At 41.4% G+C, this 9,068-nt stretch overlaps 1 protein-coding gene and 1 long non-coding RNA gene across 2 annotated transcripts in view; both read right to left on the minus strand.

Moving 5' to 3' along the window:
- The window catches only part of LOC309493708 (B-cell receptor CD22-like), a 273,995-nt gene that overhangs the window by 155,131 nt on the left and 109,796 nt on the right, over window positions 1–9,068 (minus strand). The window lies entirely within an intron of this gene.
- The window catches only part of LOC309493992, a 138,752-nt gene that overhangs the window by 32,976 nt on the left and 96,708 nt on the right, over window positions 1–9,068 (minus strand). The window lies entirely within an intron of this gene.

Consider the following 9,068-nt stretch of genomic DNA (forward strand, 5'->3'; position numbering starts at 1 on the left):
AACAACAACCAAATGACTAAATTTTTTAACACAAGCACTTTAGCTTTACAGTGAAGCTTTGTGTGGTTAACAGTTTATTAATAACCAGCGATGGAAATATCACAGTCCCTCCCTCAACAAGAGAACAACATTACTGAACTAAACCTACTTAAAGAAAAACGATGATTTTTTTCTGTAATTTGAAGATGAATAATTGTGAGGATGAATGAAGATGAATGATAGTGATTTACAGGTGAGGCTCATCAAGGTTGATGTCAGACGCAGGAGATGGTGACCTCTGGTGGCAGTTTGAGGGATTGAATGAGCACATATGAGACGAGATGTTTCAGACTGCAGAACTATATACGTGACAGCAGTTTCAGGCCAGCAGCTTCAGACCGGACGTTAGGAGCTGATGATCACCTAAAGCCTGCTTTATACCAGAGATGGCCTTATTACTGGGAGAGACAAGGATCATACCATTGGAAAAAGTGTAACGGCTAACTTGGATCACGTGTGCCTTGAAAACCAATCACATTACAGCCTTGACATCTGTGTCTGAAATCGCCCCCTATACCCTCAATAGGGCATTATTTGAGGGAACAGCCATTTGTAGTGGTGTCTGAAACCATAGTGGACGTTATCGAGTTCACTCATTCAATCCCACAATGCACCGCAATAACAAGTGCACAACAGATAATAGCTGTGTCCCAATTCAGGGGCTGCATCCTCCGTAGGCCGCATTTGAAGGCCGATTGCGTCACAGCGGCGCGACGAAGGCTGTCCAAATTCGAAGGATCCTTCTAATGCGGGAAACCATCAGTGTTGCCAAGTCCGAGGTTTTCCCACGGAATTGGGATACTTTAAAGTTGTTGCCACAGTAAACCTTTTTTTTCTGCGGGGTGATTTCCACTCCTGTAAGTACGATTTCGGCACTCCAACACGCCAAACCATCTCTCAGACGCACAAATCCAGTGGAGAATTCAGCCGCTCGATGGAGAAGAGCCGATGGGTTTTTTGGGCTACTTTTGTTGCACAGAACTGGCAACCCTGCCTACCGTCCTTCTTTCCCCGGGCCGTGAAGGACAGAACGAGGAACAGCAGCAGCCGAGAGGAACGAGACCGAGAGGATGAGCTGATCGAGCTATGTCCTCCCTCGAGCTAGAGAGGACATGAAGTTTCAGAGAGAGACAGAGGAGATCACAGGAGAGCAGGGAGAGAATGCACAGATTGTTTTCTCTTCTTGACAGATTAAACAAACTTTTGCTTATGTGAATTAAAATTTGTAAATTAAAAAATCGTATGCATTATTGTTATGTGAGTTATAGTTTGTAAATGAAAAAAAAATATTTGATGTGCATTGTTTATTTTTGTAATGCAAGTTATGACTTGAAAATGTAATAAAGAAATTTTTCTGTAATGTTCTTGTCAATGAATTTGTACATTTGATAGAAAATGTATTGTTCTATACATTTTTAGTTACAGTACTTTTTACAACTATTTACATGATAAGTTACATTTAAAACAAAATAAAAGTTTAAATTAACAGTATACATAAAACAGATTGTAAGAAAATATTTTTCTGTAGACTGTTATTGAGCTGAGCAGGAGATCCTGGATGAGCTGCACAACAGAGACGCTGGTAAAGCCTCTGCTGGAGGGACATCATCTGGGATCAGTGCATATTTCCACTATCATCATCTGGGATCAGTGCATATTTCCACTGTCTTCATCTGGGATCAGTGCATATTTCCACTATCATCATCTGGGATCAGTGCATATTTCCACTGTCATCATCTGTGATTAGTGCATATTTCCACTGTCTTCATCTGGGATCAGTGCATATTTCCACTATCATCATCTGGGATTAGTGCATATTTCCACTATCATCATCTGGGATCAGTGCATATTTCCACTGTCATCATCTGGGATCAGTGCATATTCCCACTGTCATCATCTGGGATCAGTGCATATTTCCACTATCATCATCTGGGATCAGTGCATATTTCCACTGTCATCATCTGAACTCAGTGCATATTCCCACTGTCATCATCTGGGATCAGTGCATATTTCCACTATCATCATCTGGGATCAGTGCATATTTCCACTGTCTTCATCTGGGATCAGTGCATATTTCCACTGTCATCATCTGGGATTAGTGCATATTTCCACTGTCTTCATCTGGGATCAGTGCATATTTCCACTATCATCATCTGGGATCAGTGCATATTTCCACTGTCATCATCTGAACTCAGTGCATATTTCCACTGTCATCATCTGGGATCAGTGCATATTTCCACTATCATCATCTGGGATCAGTGCATATTTCCACTGTCTTCATCTGGGATCAGTGCATATTTCCACTGTCATCATCTGGGATTAGTGCATATTTCCACTGTCATCATCTGGGATCAGTGCATATTTCCACCGTCTTCATCTGGGATCAGTGCATATTTCCACTAGCCTAGAAATCTAGACGCACCCTAGCGGCAGCAAAATGTATTTTGCAGCCAGGGCAGTCTAGCAACTCTCCATAGACTTTCGAGCTGCAAAAACCTAAATTGGGTCAGGCCAATCACGTCGCTTGTAGAGTAGGCGGGGCGGGCTTAACATATGACAACAGAGTTGCGACGGTTACCTGGCTGCTACTTGAAAACAAAGAATGACGGCTGCTGGAGAACAGTCTTTCGAATCGGCTTTGTCCGCGACTCTGGAGGACTTGGAGTTAAGTTTTTCTTTGAGAAAAGAGCACTTAAGTCATTCTTTAAAAAAGGAAGATGTGTTCGTAGTTTTGCCGGCCAGATATGGCAAAAGTTGAATCTATCAACTAGCTCCGCTGTTGGGAAAACGCTCTGGTTGGTTGAAGCGCTGTCCTATTGCGTGCAGAGGGAATTTGAAAGACAGCCGTTTATCCCGCCCCTCGGAGTGAGCGTGTCTATGGTGAGTTGCCAGACTAAACATCTTGATGTAAGTCTTGCTTGCCAGGCTATATTTCCACTGTCATCATCTGGGATCAGTGCATATTTCCACTGTCATCATCTGGGATCAGTGCATATTTCCACTGTCTTCATCTGGGATCAGTGCATATTTCCACCATCATCATCTGGGATCAGTGCATATTTCCACTGTCTTTATCTGGGATCAGTGCATATTTCCACTGTCATCATCTGGGATCAGTGCATATTTCCACTGTCATCATCTGGGATTAGTGCATATTTCCACTATCATCATCTGGGATCAGTGCATATTTCCACTGTCATCATCTGGGATCAGTGCATATTTCCACTATCATCATCTGGGATCAGTGCATATTTCCACTGTCTTCATCTGGGATCAGTGCATATTTCCACTGTCATCATCTGGGATCAGTGCATATTCCCACTGTCATCATCTGGGATCAGTGCATATTTCCACTGTCATCATCTGGGATCAGTGCATATTTCCACTGTCCACCAACAGGTTTGCAGGGCTGACTCAGTCGACGGCTGCCAGTCACTGAGATGTTCTCAGAAAGAGGAGGAATAAAAGAAATTAACTCACATACTCAAAAGACAGCGGCCCTCCAGGACATATTTTTAGTGTTTCTATTATATACTGTTCATAGTTTTTTTTTAAACAGTATCTAATATCATAATCTAATATATATGTGTAAAAAGTCAGTTTTTCATAAAAAGTACAATATTTGCCTCTGAGATGAAGTGAAGTTGAATAACAATCTAAAGTACTTCAAAATTATACTTTAATCCAGAGTAAATGTATGTTGTTACATTCCACCACTGGTTATTTAGAAAATGAAACTAACAAAAATGTATTGTCATATTAACAAATTGTTGCTAGCTGTGTCCCAGGAGTTATTCAATGGGACTGTCTGGTTTTGTCGCCTAGCAACTGGTGCCTGTCGAACCTCTGGAGTCGGCTGAGGCCAAGAACCTTCCCTCATGGTTGTTTTTTTATTAGCCATTACTTCTCTGAGGAGAGTAGGAGATCTTCAGGTGCTCTCTATATCTCATGGGTGCCTGGAGTTTGCTCCAGGTGACATTAAAGCTATATTGCATCCCAGGCCAGGCAATGTGCCTAAAGTGCCATCTAATGTGGCACGGCCTACGGTTCTGCAGGCTTTTCATCCTCCACCTCACGTGATGGCAGAAGAAGAAAGACTTAATTTACTCTGCCCTGTCAGAGCTCTCAAGATTTATGTCCAGAGGTCTTCTTTATGGCGGAAGTCAGACCAGTTGCTGGTGTGCTTCGGGTCGCCCAAGAAGGGACTTCCCGCATCCAAACAGACCATCAGTAACTGGGTCGTTCAGGCTATCTCTATGGCCTATCAGGTGCGCAGCTTGCCTTCACCTTTGGCCGTGAGGGCTCATTCAACCAGAGGCATGGCGTCCTCTAGAGCCCTCCTTACAGGGGCCCCCGATCCAAGAAGTGTGCGATGCAGCAGGATGAGCCACCCGTCATACTTTCATCAGATTCTATAGCCTGGACATTCCTTCTATGTCAGGCACGCTTGTCCTAAGTGTGCCTGTGTGCAGCTTCACACTGGGACAGGCAGGGCTCGTTCCCCAAAGTGTCGTATCGACACAGAGTTTCCATCGAAAGGGAATGTCTCGGGTTACGACTGTAACCCTTGTTCCCTGAGAAAGGGAACGAGAACTGCGTCCCTCCACCACGCTTTCCCCTGCCTGGGAGCAACTTGCTTCATCGCAGAAGCTAACTCTGTTGTGTGCCGGTGTCCCTTTGTAGCTTCCGTGTATGCCGTCACACGTTACGTCATGACACAACACCAATCAAGATTGGCTTAGTTTCATTCAAGGTTCAGAGGCACTGCGCTAAGGGCGTTCCCCAAAGTGTTTTATTGACGCCGTTCTCGTTCCCTTTCTCAGGGAACAAGGATTACAGTTGTAACCCGAGACATTTTCTCTCCTCTCACTCTCATTCTACTAAACTGATCTGAGTTCAGGAATATTCAGGATGAGGTAAGCCATCATGATAAATCATAAACACATGTTCTCGCTCTACTTCACACAATCTGCTGGAGGCGCAGGTTTAGTGTCTTTCTCAGGTGTGTAATGATGACACTCAAGCTGGATTGGTAATGCAGTTACTCTGCAGTTCTGTACAACCAAATACTGAGAAATGAGCCTCTTTGAACAGAAATTCACATGCTTCTGTATAAATCCACCTTTTTTTATTTGACTATAATGTTTAATGACTTGAAGGAATTGTGTCTGTTCTCAGGTCACTCAAGTTTCCTGCAGATTTTGTGACTGTCAGTAAAACAGACCTTCATTCTGATCTGAACCACACAGACACAAGAACAACTGTAGTCTACAGTGCTGGTCACTTACCCATAAACCCCTCTGATAGATATAACTACTCTAATATTCAGATATACACTCTGTGAATGAACATCCAGTGAAAAATAATGGCTGGACTGTGATTGTTTGGTGTATATATCGTATAGTAAGTGTATATTTTAGTTTTGGATAATGACAAATGTATTTGAAAAAAAGCTTGTTGAATTGCACAACTATGTGCATTGCATTAACCGTGCTTGCATTTTAATGCAGTGTATTTTTTAAATAAATCAGTTTTTGTGAATGAATGACTCTGTAACTGTTGCTCTGTTGTCCTGCTGGTGAGGTCGACTAACAGCAGATGGAGATTTTATATCAGTACTCTACTGATATTCCTGCAGTTCCCGGATGTGAAATGTGGAATTTTCTGTCGAATTTGAACCACTTGTGTAAGCGAATTTGTGTAAACGAATTTGTAAACCGAAAATTGTCTGTCAAATATTATAGTTTTTTTTTTTTTTTAAACCGAATGAATATTTTGGTGAAGTGAAGTCTGAAATGTGAATATGGATTATTGCATTTTTATAATGAAAATGTGTGTGAAATGTTTTGAATTGAAATATTCACAGCTTAATTATACAACCATGTTGAATTTCCATGACGGACACGCCCCGCCCCTCGACTACTCATTATTTTAGACTTATTAATGATCGAAATGAGAAATTGACAAAAATGCCCATCCCTTATACAAACAAGAACACTGAGATCAGTAACTGTAACTTCAGCCAGATGGCGCTGTTTCTCAGTGTTTAATTTAGTACTGAGTCATGGGAGGTCTATGATTCTGTGTCATACTATAAAAACCCTTTCTAACAGCCCTCTTGCACACAGAGAACATTCAGCATAAAGAAGACTGAACTCAACTCACAATGAAGATCCTCCTCATCTTCTTCACTTTCTCCCTGATCTCAGGTCAGAGCTTTTCTCTTTCATCACTGCAGTAATGATGCTGTTTTCTGTTCATGAGGTTTCTGATCACAGTATCAATCTGATTGACAGGTGCAGTGAGATGCGTCAGTGTCACTGGATATTCTGGAGGAAGTCTTCTTGTTGATTCTTCTGGTAAACTTTGGTACAGTTACTCCACTAAATATATGGCCAAATTACCTGAGTGGAGAACGTTAATAAATTATAAGATACATGATAAATGGATTAATGAAGGACGATTCACTATGAATTCTTATGCCTTCAATTTCTCTGTCTCTCCTCAGGTTTCTCAAACTGGTTGCGATTATGAGGACATTAAAGGGATAGTTCACTTTGAAATCCGTAGCCAAGGCGACATCTAGTGTAGATATCTATACCCGCCTGCGCTCTCAGATCACTTGGACATGGCTGTGTATAAGAGGTAACAACGATATAAATACTGTTCGTTTTCTCACACAAACCGCTCGTTTCGTGTCTTAGGCCATCAATGTGTACTTACGATGGGGAATTGTTTAATTTGGACTCTGTGCATGCTCTTTGAGACAGTGACCATCGACCTGCATTATATGACTGACAGACAAGAACGGTTTGACCTAAAAATATCAAAATTGAAACTACTGCGGAAAAAAAGACACCTACATCTTGGATGCCCTTGAGGTAAGCTAAAACATACCAAAATTTTATTTCAAAGTGAACTATCCCTTTAAAGACACTCACAAACAATTACCCACAAACCCCTCTGATTCTTACAATACTGTTTATGCCACTGCCCAATTACCCACGAACCCCTCTGATTCCTCTGCTACAGTTGAGAAAGGCACTGGTGACTCTCAGCGCTGCATCACATCTGCTGAGGATCTGAATTACGCAGTGGTGAATTTCCACAAGAAATCTGACTGAGGGTCGGTCAAGGATCTGACTGATAAAGAGTCCTTCTAAAATACATACAAATAAACTGTATCAAACTTCTTAGCAACAAACATCATCATCATCATCATTATCAAGGCATACTTTTAAATAGCAGGAAAGAAAACAAATCCTTTAAGTTGAGCTTGAAATGGAACATTTCCCAACCAGGACATAGCAAAAAATGCAGTTAAGCCGTGCTTTCTACTGCTGCTGTTCTACTCACTTCCTCTACAAACCCACCTTTACTTAAGAGAACATTTAGGCACCATAGCACCCCTAGTGGTGTGAAAGAAAGACTGCAGATAAAAGACTTCGTAACAGACTTGTCTGTTACAGTATTAGTTCAAAGAGACCAGTGTATACCAGATAGATCAATTATGGTTAATTTATTTGTATTGTGTATTGTGATTGATTTTAATCAAAGTAAAAGTCTTAATGTAGGGGTTCTTTCTCTTGACCAAAAAAAGCTTTTAATCAAGTTGTTCATAAATATCTTTTTAATGTATTAAAATAATTTGGGTTTGTTGTAATTTTATACAGTATCTTGTATACAATTGTTGTATTCTAATGTATTTGTTATGGTTAAAGCTGGAGGGGAACTGAGTGCATCTATGATGATCAGACAAGGCTGTCCACTTTCTGGACAGTTATATAGTCTAGTAATAGAACCATTTTTCTGCAGATTAAGGAAATAATTAACTGGTATTTCAATTCCAGATTTACAAAGTACATTTAAAGCATCCCTGTCAGCGTATGCTGATGATGTCACCGTGTTTATAAAAGGTCAAGATGATGTGAAAGTTTTAATGGAAATTATTGGAAAATATGAAAAAGCATCCTCAGCCAAAGTGAACTGGGGGAAAAGTGAGGGATATATTATTGGTAAGTGGGAAGAGGTAGGACCTCCAAAACTACCATGTGGTTTACTTTGGGGTAGAAAGAGGATAAAAACATTAGTTTTTTTTGGGGGGGGGGGATTGCTGGAGTTTTTTTTCAGATGAGAAACTGGGAGGGATTGCTGGAGAAAGTGATAGCCCGATTGTCTAAATGGACCTGGCTATTACCACAATTTGGCGGCCTCAACATTGTGGCATAAGAAGACTGTTATGGAGCCTTTATTGGAGTTGGTTTGTAAAATACAAAGGACAATCGTGAACCGTTGTTGGAGTGGGGCGCACTGGATCCAGCTCTGTATTTACCTGTCCATGAAGGAGGTCAAGGGCTGGTGGATGTAAGAAGTCGGTTGATTTCTTACAGGATACAAGCAGCACAAAGACTGTCATATCACAAAGACTTGACTTGGGCCCATACTGCAAGATTCATTTTGAAGAACGCAGGAGGGCTCGGGTTGGATAAACATTTGTTCATAACGGACTTGGAAAGGTGAGTCCGTCAGAGATTACTCCCTTCTATAAGTCAATGTTTCAGTCCTAGAAAACAGTTTTTAAAGTGGATCGGAGTCGTGATGACAGGACACTTCAGTCTCCTTACTACTTCAGTAAGCGTATCTGCTGTTTGAAGCGTAATGGGGCTGGAACAATCAGACACCTCTTGGATGATGATGGGTGGAAGCTGGGTGGAATTCTTAAAGAAGTGACATGATTGAAATCTGAACGTCCTGTCTCAAAACTACACATACTCTTCCTCAGTCACACATCAATGTTTTATTTTTTATCATCATTTTGTCATATCTTTATATCTTGTGTGTAGTTTTTGAGGGTCAGTTGTTTTAGAATATTAATTACTTTCTATGTTTTTTTTTTATTATTTATGTTGTTTAATCCTCCCCCCCCCCTTACCCCCTCCCCCCCCCCCCCCCCTTCCCCCCCTCCCTCCCCCCCCTTCCCCCCCTCCCTTCCCCCCCTCTCTCTCTCTCTCTCTCTCTCTCTCTCACCT

The sequence above is a fragment of the Leuciscus leuciscus genome, assembly GCF_965113295.1.
Source record: "Leuciscus leuciscus genome assembly, chromosome: 3".
Classification (NCBI taxonomy): Eukaryota; Metazoa; Chordata; class Actinopteri; order Cypriniformes; family Leuciscidae; genus Leuciscus; species Leuciscus leuciscus.